General features: G+C 47.2%; 1 pseudogene; it reads right to left on the reverse strand.

Annotated features, from left to right (window-relative positions):
* The window catches only part of LOC110503135, a 172,971-nt pseudogene that overhangs the window by 104,659 nt on the left and 54,293 nt on the right, over positions 1-14,019 (reverse strand).

Consider the following 14,019-nt stretch of genomic DNA (forward strand, 5'->3'; position numbering starts at 1 on the left):
CTAGGGTTAAAATAAGCATAGCTGACAAATTCACCCAAATGTATATTTCTCTCATGTACTTTCTCTTTTTCTCTCTCTTTTAAATTCCCATTTTGGGTAACACACACGCGTGTGTTGGCCCGTTATACTAAATTCTAATCAATAGCCTAGAATGTGTTTTTGTGTATGTGTATCTTTTATCATCATTCTAGCTTTCTAGTAAATAAATACTCAACTAAGATTGGTGTGGTACGAACTCATTGGTGAGACCCGGGTCCGTGCAGATTCCCTGATTATGCGACATTCAGAACGAGATTATAGAGGTAACTGATTAATTAGCGGTTGTTGTAAAATCGATTTTCTGATATTCTTTAATTTGGGAAATAGAAACTCAATAAAAACGTATTTTCCCATGGTGCCCCAGGTTAATGAGTTAATAATTGCTTGATTCAGTTAATCACGCAATTAGAAACTTTTAATCATTCGATGAGCAACAGTCTAATACAACGTCACGACAGCGTTCAGCAATGCCCCAGTCTGACACACACACACACACACACACACACACACACACATACACACACACACACATATACACACACACACACACACACACACACACACACAACAAGTCAAAAGGTCCAATGCAGCAGTTTTTATCGCAATGTTAAATCATTTCTGGGTAACAATTAAGTACCTTACTGTGATTGTTTTCAATTCAAATGTTAAAAAAGAAACACAGATTATTTCTTAGCAAAGAGCCATTTCTCAAGCAATAATTTTGCTAGGACCATCTGGGAGGGGTCTGAGTGTGGAGGGGCTATTATTGGAAGCAAGGCTTGGAACTCTTTCTTATTGGTCTATTAACTAATTTATCGCTTGGTGATATCAACATGCATGCCAAAACTACATCCCTGTAACGATTCTCTTCTTGTGAAGTAGAGGCGGACCAAAGCGCAGCGTGGTGGTTGTTCATTGTAATTTATTGACGACACTATACATGAACAAACTAACGAAAAAACAAGAAACGTGAGAACTCAAAACAGCCCTGTCTGGTGCAAACACAAAAACAGGAACAATCACCCAAAAACACACAGTGAAACCCAGGCTACCTAAGTATGATTCTCAATCAGAGACAACTAATGACACCTGCCTCTGATTGAGAACCATACTAGGCCGAAAACATAGAACTGCCCCAAAACATAGAAAAACAAACATAGACTGCCCACCCAACTCACGCCCTGACCATACTAAATAAATACAAAAACAAAGGAAATAGAGGTCAGAACGTGACAGTACCCCCCCCCAAAGGTGCGGACTCCGGCCGCAAAACCTTGACCTATAGGGGAGGGTCTGGGTGGGCGTCTGTCCGCGGTGGCGGCTCTGGCGCGGGACGCGGACCCCACTTCCCCATTGTCTCAGTCCGCCTTATTGTCCGCCTCCGTGGCTTACTCACCATGCCCACCCCTCTCAATGACCCCACTGGACAGAGGGGCTGCTTGGGACAGAGGGGCAGCTTCTCGGGACAGAGGGACAGCTGCTCGGGACAGAGGGACAGCTGCTCGGGACAGAGGGACAGCTGCTCGGGACAGAGGGACAGCTGCTCGGGACAGAGGGACAGCTGCTCGGGACAGAGGGACAGCTGCTCCGGGCGGAGGGGCTCTAGCGGCCCCTGGCTGACTGGCGGCACTGGCGGCCCCTGGCTGACTGGCGGCCCCTGGCTGACTGGCGGCACTGGCGGCCCCTGGTTGACTGGCGGCGCTGGCGCTGGGCTGACTGGCGGCACTGGCGGCCCCTGGTTGACTGGCGGCACTGGCGGCCCCTGGCTGACTGGCGGCCCCTGGCTGACTGGCGGCACTGGCGGCCCCTGGCTGACTGGCGGCACTGGCGCCCCTGGCTGACTGGCGGCACTGGCGGCCCCTGGCTGACGGGCGGCACTGGCGGCTCCTGGCAGACGGGCGGCATTGGCGGCTCCTGGCAGACGGGCGGCATTGGCGGCTCCTGGCAGACGGGCGGCACTGGCGGCTCCTGGCAGACGGGCGGCACTGGCGGCGCTGGGCAGACGGGCGGCACTGGCGGCGCTGGGCAGACGGGCGGCACTGGCGGCGCTGGGCAGACGGGCGGCGCTGGCGGCGCTGGGCAGACGGGCGGCGCTGGCGGCGCTGGGCAGACGGGCGGCACTGGCGGCGCTGGGCAGACGGGCGGCGCTGGCGGCGTTGGGCAGACGGGAAGCTCCGATGGTGCCGGGCAGACGGGAAGCTCCGGCAGAGGCGCCGGGCAGACGGGAAGCTCCGGCAGAGGCGCCGGACAGGCGGGAGGCTCCAGCAGAGGCGCCGGACAGGCGGGAGGCTCCGGCAGAGGCGCCGGACAGGCGGGAGGCTCCGGCAGAGGCGCCGGACAGGCGGGAGGCTCCGGCAGAGGCGCCGGACAGGCGGGAGGCTCCGGCAGAGGCGCCGGACAGGCGGGAGGCTCCGGCAGAGGCGCCGGACAGGCGGGAGGCTCCGGCAGAGGCGCCGGACAGGCGGGAGGCTCCGGCAGCGGCGCCGGACAGGCGGGAGGCTCCGGCAGAGGCGCCGGACAGGCGGGAGGCTCCGGCAGAGGCGCCGGACAGACGGGAGACTCCGGCAGCGCCGGAGAGGAGGAAGGCTCTGGTAGCGCCGGAGAGGCGGGAGACTCCGGCAGCGCTGGAGAGGAGGAAGGCTCTGGACGGATGGGCCGGAGAGACAGCCTGGTACGGGGAGCTGCCACCGGAGGGCTGGGGTGTGGAGGTGGTGACGGATAGACCGGGCCGTGCAGGCGCACTGGAGCTCTTGAGCACCGAGCCTGCCCAACCTTACCCGGTTGAATGGTCCCGGTCGCCCTGCCAGTGCGGCGAGGTGGAATAGCCCGCACTGGGCTATGCAGGCGAACCGGGGACACCGTGCGCAAGGCTGGTGCCATGTAAGCCGGCCCAAGGAGACGCACTGGAGACCAGATGCGTAGAGCCGGCTTCATGGCACTTGGCTCGATGCCCACTCTAGCCCGGCCGATACGCGGAGCTGGAATGTACCGCACCGGGCTGTGCACCCGCACTGGGGACACCGCGCGCTCCACAGCATAACACGGTGCCTGCCCGGTCTCTCTAGCCCACCGGTAACCACAGGAAGTTGGCTCAGGTCTCCTACCTGGCGTAGCCATACTCCCTGTTAGCCCCCCCCCAATACATTTTTGGGGCTGACTCCCGGGCTTCCATCCACGACGCCGCGCTGCCTCCTCATACCAGCGCCTCTCCGCTTTCGCCGCCTCCCGTTCTTCCTTGGGGCGGCGATACTCTCCTGGCTGAGCCCAAGGTCCTTTACCGTCTAATTCGTCCTCCCATGTCCATACCTCCTCGCGCTGCTCCTTTCTCCTTTGCCCATTACCACACCGCTTGGTCCTGTTGTGGTGGGTGATTCTGTAACGATTCTCTTCTTGTGAAGTAGAGGCGGACCAAAGCGCAGCGTGGTGGTTGTTCATTGTAATTTATTGACGACACTATACATGAACAAACTAACGAAAAAACAAGAAACGTGAGAACTCAAAACAGCCCTGTCTGGTGCAAACACAAAAACAGGAACAATCACCCAAAAACACACAGTGAAACCCAGGCTACCTAAGTATGATTCTCAATCAGAGACAACTAATGACACCTGCCTCTGATTGAGAACCATACTAGGCCGAAAACATAGAACTGCCCCAAAACATAGAAAAACAAACATAGACTGCCCACCCAACTCACGCCCTGACCATACTAAATAAATACAAAAACAAAGGAAATAGAGGTCAGAACGTGACAATCCCACCAAACCAGGCTGAGATTTCTTTTCGAACAGCTCTTACACTAAAATGGCATTATCCACAATTATCCAACCTCAGTGTGGAAACAACTGCCAAAATAATGGAAACACCAGTGTCTTAATAGGGTGTTGGGTCACCACGAGCCACAATAGCTTCAATGCACCTTGTGCATAAATTCTACATGTGTCTGGAACTCGACACCATTCTTCCACAATAAATGTTTTGTTGATGGTGGTGGAAAATTCTCTAGTCTCTAGTGCTGCTCCAGAATCTCCCATAAGTGTTCAGTTGGGTTGATATCTGGTGACAGAGAGCCATGATTTATGATTTACATCATTTTCATGCTCATCTAACCATTCAGGGACCACTCGTGCCATGTGGATGTGGGCATAGCCATGGTACCCAAAAAACTGGCCTGCCCAATTAACATACTATCATGACCCGAAGCATGATGGGATGTTAATTGCTTAATTATCCTCGGAACCACACCTGTGTGGAAGCAATTGATTGAAATATACTTTGTATCCCTCACACTGCAAATAAATGAAATCTAAGCAAGCCTAAATATTTTATATTGAGTGATAATTCACTTTAATATATATATATATATATACAGTGCCTTGCAAAAGTATTCGGCCCCCTTGAACTTTGCGACCTTTTGCCACATTTCAGGCTTCAAACATAAAGATATAAAACTGTATTTTTTTGTGAAGAATCAACAACAAGTGGGACACAATCATGAAGTGGAATGACATTTATTGGATATTTCAAACTTTTTTAACAAATCAAAAACTGAAAAATTGGGCGTGCAAAATTATTCAGCCCCTTTACTTTCAGTGCAGCAAACTCTCTCCAGAAGTTCAGTGAGGATCTCTGAATGATCCAATGTTGACCTAAATGACTAATGATGATAAATACAATCCACCTGTGTGTAATCAAGTCTCCGTATAAATGCACCTGCACTGTGATAGTCTCAGAGGTCCGTTAAAAGCGCAGAGAGCATCATGAAGAACAAGGAACACACCAGGCAGGTCCGAGATACTGTTGTGAAGAAGTTTAAAGCCGGATTTGGATACAAAAAGATTTCCCAAGCTTTAAACATCCCAAGGAGCACTGTGCAAGCGATAATATTGAAATGGAAGGAGTATCAGACCACTGCAAATCTACCAAGACCTGGCCGTCCCTCTAAACTTTCAGCTCATACAAGGAGAAGACTGATCAGAGATGCAGCCAAGAGGCCCATGATCACTCTGGATGAACTGCAGAGATCTACAGCTGAGGTGGGAGACTCTGTCCATAGGACAACAATCAGTCGTATATTGCACAAATCTGGCCTTTATGGAAGAGTAGCAAGAAGAAAGCCATTTCTTAAAGATATCCATAATAAGTGTTGTTTAAAGTTTGCCACAAGCCACCTGGGAGACACACCAAACATGTGGAAGAAGGTGCTCTGGTCAGATGAAACCACAATTGAACTTTTTGGCAACAATGCAAAACGTTATGTTTGGCGTAAAAGCAACACAGCTGAACACACGATCCCCACTGTCAAACATGGTGGTGGCAGCATCATGGTTTGGGCCTGCTTTTCTTCAGCAGGGACAGGGAAGATGGTTAAAATTGATGGGAAGATGGATGGAGCCAAATACAGGACCATTCTGGAAGAAAACCTGATGGAGTCTACAAAAGACCTGAGACTGGGACGGAGATTTATCTTCCAACAAGACAATGATCCAAAACATAAAGCAAAATCTACAATGGAATGGTTCAAAAATAAACATATCCAGGTGTTAGAATGGCCAAGTCAAAGTCCAGACCTGAATCCAATCGAGAATCTGTGGAAAGAACTGAAAACTGCTGTTCACAAATGCTCTCCATCCAACCTCACTGAGCTCGAGCTGTTTTGCAAGGAGCTCAGTCTCTCGATGTGCAAAAAAATGTCAGTCTCTCGATGTGCAAAACTGATAGAGACATACCCCAAGCGACTTACAGCTGTAATCGCAGCAAAAGGTGGCGCTACAAAGTATTAACTTAAGGGGGCTGAATAATTTTGCACGCCCAATTTTTCAGTTTTTGATTTGTTAAAAAAGTTTGAAATATCCAATAAATGTCGTTCCACTTCATGATTGTGCCCCACTTGTTGTTGATTCTTCACAAATAAATACAGTTTTATATCTTTATGTTTGAAGCCTGAAATGTGGCAAAAGGTCGCAAAGTTCAAGGGGGCCGAATACTTTCGCAAGGCACTGTATATACACTGCTCAAAAAAATAAAGGGAACACTAAAATAACACATCCTAGATCTGAATGAATTAAATATTATTATTAAATACTTTTTTCTTTACATAGTTGAATGTGCTGACAACAAAATCACACAAAAATTATCATTGGAAATCAAATTTATCAACCCATGGAGGTCTGGATTTGGAGTCACACTCAAACTTAAAGTGGAAAACCACACTACAGGCTGATCCAACTTTGATGTAATGTCCTTAAAACAAGTCAAAATTAGGCTCAGTAGTGTGTGTGGCCTCCACGAGCCTGTATGACCTCCCTACAATGCCTGGGCATGCTCCTGATGAGGTGGCGGATGGTCTCCTGAGGGATCTCCTCCCAGACCTTGACTAAATCATCCGCCAAGTCCTGGACAGTCTGTGGTGCAACGTGGCGTTGGTGGATGGAGCGAGACATGATGTCCCAGATGTGCTCAATTGGATTCAGGTCTGGGGAACGGGCGGGCCAGTCCATAGCAGCAATGCCTTCCTCTTGCAGGAACTGCTGACACACTCCAGCCACATGAGGTCTAGCATTGTCTTGCATTAGGAGGAACCCAGGGCCAACCGCACCAGCATATGGTCTCACAAGGGGTCTGAGGATCTCATCTCGGTACCTAATGGCAGTCAGGCTACCTCTGGCGAGCACATGGAGGGCTGTGAGGCCCCCCAAAGAAATGCCACCCCACACCATAACTGACCCTCCGCCAAACCGGTCATGCTGGAGGATGTTGCAGGCAGCAGAACGTTCTCCACGGCGTCTCCAGACTGTCACGTCTGTCACATGTGCTCAGTGTGAACCTGCTTTCATCTGTGAAGAGCACAGGGCACCAGTGGCGAATTTGCCAATCTTGGTGTTCTCTGGCAAATGAAAAACGTCCTGCACGGTGTTGGGCTGTAAGCACAACCCCCACCTGTGGACGTCGGGCCCTCATACCACCCTCATGGAGTCTGTTTCTGACCGTTTGAGCAGACACATGCACATTTGTGGCCTGCTGGAGGTCATTTTGCAGTGCTCTGGCAGTGCTCCTCCTGCTACTCCTTGCACAAAGGCGGAGGTAGTGGTCCTGCTGCTGGGTTGTTGCCCTCCTACGGCCTCCTCCACGTCTCCTGATGTACTGGCCTGTCTCCTGGTAGCACCTCCATGCTCTGGACACTACGCTGACAGACACAGCAAACCTTCTTGCCACAGCTCGCATTGATGTTCCATCCTGGATGAGCTGCACTACCTGAGCCACTTGTGTGGGTTGTAGACTCCGTCTCATGCTACCAATAGAGTGAAAGCACCGCCAGCATTCAAAAGTGACCAAAACATCAGCCAGGAAGCATAGGAACTGAGAAGTGGTCTGTGGTCCCCACCTGCAGAACCACTCCTTTATTGGGGGTGTCTTGCTAATTGCCTATAATTTCGACCTGTTGTCTATTCCATTTGCACAACAGCATGTGAAATGTATTGTCAATCAGTGTTGCTTCCTAAGTGGACAGTTTGATTTCACAGAAGTGTGATTGACTTGGAGTTACATTGTGTTGTTTAAGTGTTCCCTTTATTTTTTTGAGCAGTGTATATATATATACAGTATATATATACTATTCTTACCAAGCTAAATTATCTAACATCATTGGCAAGAAAAAACTAGAACTAAAAAAACACACATTTTAAGTGAATTATCACTCAATATAAGATATTTAGGCTTGCTTAGAATTTCCTTCTTTCCAAGCGTTTCCCTTATTTTACCAGTTAGCTGTATATAAAACACAGGAAAATCGTGTTTAGGACTGCACTGAGCCATTAATTCTAAAATGAATTGGGAGGGTTGCAGAGGAGAAGAATATGATTTTAACCAACAGGACGAGGGTCGGTGTCATAACTTACCTTGACTTCTCTAAGGGAATCGTGGAACTTGTCTTGGTGGTTGGTGAGCATGGGCAGCTGGTTGCCTGAGTCTTTCTCCGCCTGCTCCTTGGTGTTGGGGATGGCTGTCTGGTCCCCTGAGGCTAGGTCTATATCGATCTCCACATCCTGGAGAACAGGGAGGAGGAGAGAAAAGACGAAGGATGGGAGAGGGTCGGTGATTGATTGTCATAATGCAAAAGCACTTAGTCTTTCCCCTCGGAAAGATGCACATCATGATGAGATGGGAAAACTAAAAATATTGACTGTCATATAAATACTGCTATGAATACAGCATTACATCTGTGTGGAAAACAGTTGGCTTGAGCAGGAAATACAAGTTAACAAAGAGGGAGCAATTGATGTTATTCCTCTCTAAGAAAAAACACATGGGATAGTGTGTCAGTCAAAATTCATCTTAGTTTGTGTGTGTGTCCATGTGACCCTTTGACTTCTGTTTACGTAGCGTCCTCACCTCCTCCTTGGTATCGCTGTTCTCCCTCTCTCTCTGGGCTCCTGCTTGATGTTGCCATGGCGAAGGCAGCGCGGTTGTGGCTGTCGGCCAGATTGATGACATTGGTAATGGAGGGCAGCATAGAACCCTGGCAGCTGGTCCCAATGATGCTGTTACGCTCACACACTGCCTGCAGCTGAGAGAGAGAGAGAGAGAGAGAGAGAGAGAGAGAGAGAGAGAGAGAGAGAGAGAGAGAGAGAGAGAGAGAGAGAGAGAGAGAGAGAGAGAGAGAGAGAGAGAGAGAGAGAGAGAGAGAGAGAGAGAGAGAGAGAGAGAGAGAGAGAGAGAGAGAGAGAGAGAGAGAGAGAGAGAGAGAGAGAGAGAGAGAGAGAGAGAGAGAGAGAGAGAGAGAGAGAGAGAGAGAGAGAGAGAGAGAGAGAGAGAGAGAGAGAGAGAGAGAGGCGATCACAGAAAGCCAGATTAACAGTTTCTTGGGGGCTAAAGAATTATGGAGACACTTCAAGAGAGTCAGAACAGACAAGCTAAATCACATACCACAGTATGAAGTAGGTTTGTGTGCTAAAACAGTACAAACTGTTCAGGTTCAAAGCTGAAGTCAGCAACCTGTTTACAAAAGGCTTAGTCGTAACTGGAATATTCAACAAATCTCCAACTGACATCATGATTCCACCCCTCGTCCCAGTCTGTCTCCTTGCCTTGATGTATTGCTTGATCCAGAAGTGGCTGCTCAATGCCTCTCAGTTCTGTAAGCAGCAGACGTAGAGAAGCCTCTCGTAGATACGTCTCTTCGTGTACAGGTCAAACCCCTCACAGAATTTAGCCCTGATCAGAGGCTGGGTGCATCACAGTCCAGACAGGAAGGCCAGCTCCAACTTTGACATGATGTCACTTCTTGAGAGACTCTCGTCCCTGATTGGACAAAGAGGGTTGAAATGTATTTGTGTTACCATTTGTTATATCTAATGAAAAATGGTTAACAACTGGAACTTGATTCTCTAACACAGTATTTCATGATAATGCATTTGGGAGCCAGCTCCTTCATAAGAATGAAGATACAGAGTAGCTAAAAGCATCATGGCATCATCATCAATAAATAGAGGACAAGAGGTGATGAAGGTCATTGATGTGAAACAGAATGCAGTTACATCTAAATGTTTAAAAAAGGAACATCTTATCTTTAATGATGGGGATACTCCTGGTGGAATAGTAAACCGGTTAACAGCCTACATTAGATGCTGTGTAATAACCTTGACAATCATTTCTAGATCATTCCACAACCCTGGTGAATGGGCCTCAAGAGTACTATTTAAAAGAACAGAGAGGAACAGAAACATCTCTCAGCAGTGAGTGTATTATATTAAAGCTACTAAATCATCACTTATTCAGAGACATGGTTGTGGAGCAGCTGCTCTGTCATTCTGTCATCTTTATGTGATGTGGACAGTGATGTGTCAATCATGGTTTTACTGCTTGTTTAAAGTCATGTGACTTACAGAGCAGATGTCTGTGAACAGGCAGACTGGGTATGGGGATGGGGTAAGTTTTGAGGACTGAAGGAGAGGGACAGAGGAGTGGTGTGTGTGTGTTTAAAGGGCCATACGGGATGAAAAGCAGTGGGCTGAGGAGTCAGTCACCTTTCGCTCGGCTGCCTTGTCACCCCTCTGCCACCCTCCCTCACCCCATCTCTCCCTCAAACCATAAGTCCTGTCACTGGAAGACCCCCAAACTCAACCCCCATCATTCTCTCCACTCAATACCCACCACTCTCTTTCTCCCCCTCCCTCTCGATAGATGAATGGTGTGGCAGTGACCTGGCATACTCCACCACCCCTTCTTTCTCTCAACCCACATCTCCTCCTTTCCCTCTCCCTCCCCCTCGATGGATGAAGAAGCGTAATGGCGCCCAGCATACTTGCCGTGCATACTCGTCCAGGTGATTAATGGGGATAATTACCTATAGACGTAATTAACGAGGGCCAGGAACTGGGCGTTTAACTCAAGGTCATAAGGGAAACGTTTCTCAATATAGGTCATCATCTTCTCCAGCAGAATGGACTTCTCACAAAGATGGGCATCTGTGGGAGAGAGGGAATGAGCGAGATGTAGGAGAGGAGAGAGGGAGAGAGAGCAGATTGATTCAGTTAATTTATCTTTAGAGCATCTGGAGGGGGGAGTGTGAAGCACCTTTGGTCCTGCCCCCTCATTCTGTCTCTCTGCTGGACTCTACTCTGAATAAATGCCTAAACAGAGCAAAGACAGCTGTGTAGGTTTGTGCTTCCTGGTTTCCAGGTTGCCTTGCTGGCTAGTTGTTCTTCCACAGATCATTAGCAGAGTAAGTCCTGGGTTGTTCTTCACCCACTCCTCCAAGATCTTGACGATGGTGCGGAGGATCTTGGCGTCGGGTGACTTCTCGATGAGCAACGTGAGGATGACCTGGATGAAGTTCTTCCTCATCTCCATGGACATGACGGACAAATGACTATTCACCAGGTCCAACATTAGGTCCACACTCCAGTCCAGTTGGTGGTGGTAATGCACCTTAAAGTTGGTTGCCAACCGCCATATAAAGTCCAAAGAAGAAGAAGCCTGAAGGAGGAGAGATTACTAGAAACAAACTCGGTTTACCCTTTTATATTTGGTTTAATTGTCGGAGTAGAGGACCCTGTGCATTTCAGGTAAAGTAACAACCCAATGTTTACATCCCAGGACAAATTACCGTAGCTAACAACAGCAAGCTAGCTAGCTAAATTGCCATAAATGTTTAATGCTTTTCGACTTGTCCCCAAATTAATGTAGTTAGTTCAGAGTTTGTTTTGATATGTCAACCTGCGTGTCCTGACTGCATCTGGTATGGATGGACAAAATCAACACGCGTGTGCCCGGTCTAGAAAGCATGTAAGGCAAGCTTAGGTTTTTTAAATACGTTTTAATAAGGGAGGGAGAATTATTTGCTTGTGTCCGACATACGCTGGCGGCTTTGATTGACGGGTGCCTTTACAGCGGTGTGCATGTGAGTTAGCTGATTCTCTCTATAGGCCTGTATGTCCATTCAGAAAGTTTCCTAAAGTAGCCTGTCTGGACTCCATCTCTTCAATAAGAATCAAATGCTCCTGTCATGATTTAATCTTATAAAAGGCCTATTGTCAGTAGTGTAGGCTACATTCTTTCTGTCATTACGGCGTATTCTCTTTGAAGACCAAATGCCAATACCATCGAATGACCGCAACAGCAGGGTTTGTAACATCATGCAAATATTTTGGGAAAAGTGGCAGAAAATCCATCAGACTTTGTTTGAATGTTTTTCCCGTCATAATAGGATCTTTATTCAGTGTTTTTATATGCAGAAAAGCCAACAGACAAGCACAAGGTAGGCATATCTATATTTGGACTCTGTTAATGTTGTGTCAATACATAAATGTGACAGATCCTCTCCAACTGGCATTTCTTAATATGTTGATTCATATTTATAAGTACTAACCTGAAAAATAATAACGAAATGGGATGATAATACCCGAATTGTAATAGCTTATTTCAAATAGGTTTTATTAAGACACATATCCATGTAAACAAATGTAGAAACATAATAACTGACCTCCCCTGAACAGGTACGTCGGTGACTGTTTACATTGGCCTGGTCAATTACCGTAACCTCCAATTCCAAGTCACAGCCCTGTTCATTTGATCTTTTTCCTACAGGTCTACACAGCCTACTCCACAGTTCCGAAGTGAAAGAAAGCTATAGAACCTTTTCCAAATAAAAATTAAATAACTACATAACTGAAATATCCTAATTGGATACGTCTCAACCCAGTTAATATTTGGTTGAAGCACCTTTGGAAACCATCACAGCTATGAGTCATTTTCATAAAGATTTTACCAACTTTACTCTTAGGGCAACATTTCCGTTGTTTTTGTATAAATTGGTCAGGATCAGTAAATTTGGTTGGGGATCATTGATGGACAGCAATATTCAAATGTTGTCTCAGACTGAGGTGGGATGCTGAGATGCTGCCACCTCAAAAAATCTGTATATACAGTATGTTGCCCGAAGAGTTGTGCAAATGTGGTAGAATCTCATTCAAGGGTTTGTCTATATTTTTTCTATTTTCTACATTGTAGAATAATAGTGACAACATCAAAACTATGAAATAACACATACATAACATGTAGTAACCAAAATGTGTTAAACAAATTACGATATATTTTACATTTTAGATTCTTCACAGTAGCCACCCTTTGACTTGATGACAGCTTTACACACTTTTGGCATTCCCTCAACCAGCCTAATGAGGTAGTCACCTGGAATGCTTCTCCAACCGTCTTGAAGGAGTTCCCACATATGCTAAGCACTTGTTGGCTGCATTTCTTTTACTCTGTGGTCCAATTCATCCCAAACCATCTCAATTGGGTCAAGATCAGGTGATTGTGGAGGCCAGGTCATCTGCTGCAGCACTCCATCACTCTCCTTTTTGGTTAAATATCCCCTACACAGCCTGGAGGTGTGTTTTGAGTCATTGTCCTGTTGACAAACAAATGACAGTCCCACTAAGCGCAAACCAGATGGGATGGCGTATTACTGCAGAGCGCTGTGGTAGCTAGGCTGGTTAAGTGTGCCTTAGCTAGCAACAATTCTGAATAAATCACTGACAGTGTCACCAGCAAAGCACCCACACACCATCACACCTCCTCCATGCGTCACGGTGGGAACCACACATGCAGAGAACATCCATTCACCTACTCTGCATCTCACAAACACATGGGAGGTAGAACCAAATATCTCAAATTTGGACTCATCAGACCAAAGGACAGATTTCCAACGGTCTAATGTCCATTGCTCGTGATTCTTGGCCTAAGCAAGTCTCTTCTTGTCACGCACTGACCTTAGAGAGCCTTTTTATTCTCTATTCGGTTGGGTCAGGGTGTGACTTGGGTGGGAAAATCTATGTTTCTATTTCTTTGTTGGCCTAGTAGGGTTCCCAATCAGAGGCAGCTGTTTATCCTTGTCTCTGATTGGGGATCATACTTAGGCAGCCCTTTTTCCCACCTTCAGGTGTGGGATCTTGATTTTGTATAGGTGCTGTGTAGCCTGCAGAACTTTATGTTCGTTTTGTATTTTGTTGGTTTTTCGGTGTTCATTTGAATTAAAGTAAGATGTTCGCCTACAACGCTGCACCTCATTTCAACGAACGTGACACTTCTTCTTATTAATGTCCTTTAGTAGTGGTTTCTTTGCAGCAACTCTACCACGAAGGCCTGAATCACGTAGTCTCCTCTGAACAGTTGATGTTGAGATGTCTGTTACTTGGACTCTGTGAAGCATTTATTTGGGCTGCAATCTGAAGTGCAGTTAATTGCTGATTTTCTGAGGCTGGTAACGCTAATGAACTTATCCTCTGCAGCAGAGGTAACTCTGGGTCTTCCTTTCCTGTGGCGGTCCTCATGAGAGCCAGTTTCATTTTTGTGTCTGCACTTGAAGAAATGTTGAAAGTTCTTGACATTTTCCGCATTGACTGACCTTCATGTTTTTAAATAATGATGGACTGTCGTTTCTCTTTGCTTAATGTGGACTTGGTCTTATACCAAATAGGG

This window comes from Oncorhynchus mykiss, chromosome 23 (genome assembly GCF_013265735.2).
Source record: "Oncorhynchus mykiss isolate Arlee chromosome 23, USDA_OmykA_1.1, whole genome shotgun sequence".
NCBI classification, from domain to species: Eukaryota; Metazoa; Chordata; class Actinopteri; order Salmoniformes; family Salmonidae; genus Oncorhynchus; species Oncorhynchus mykiss.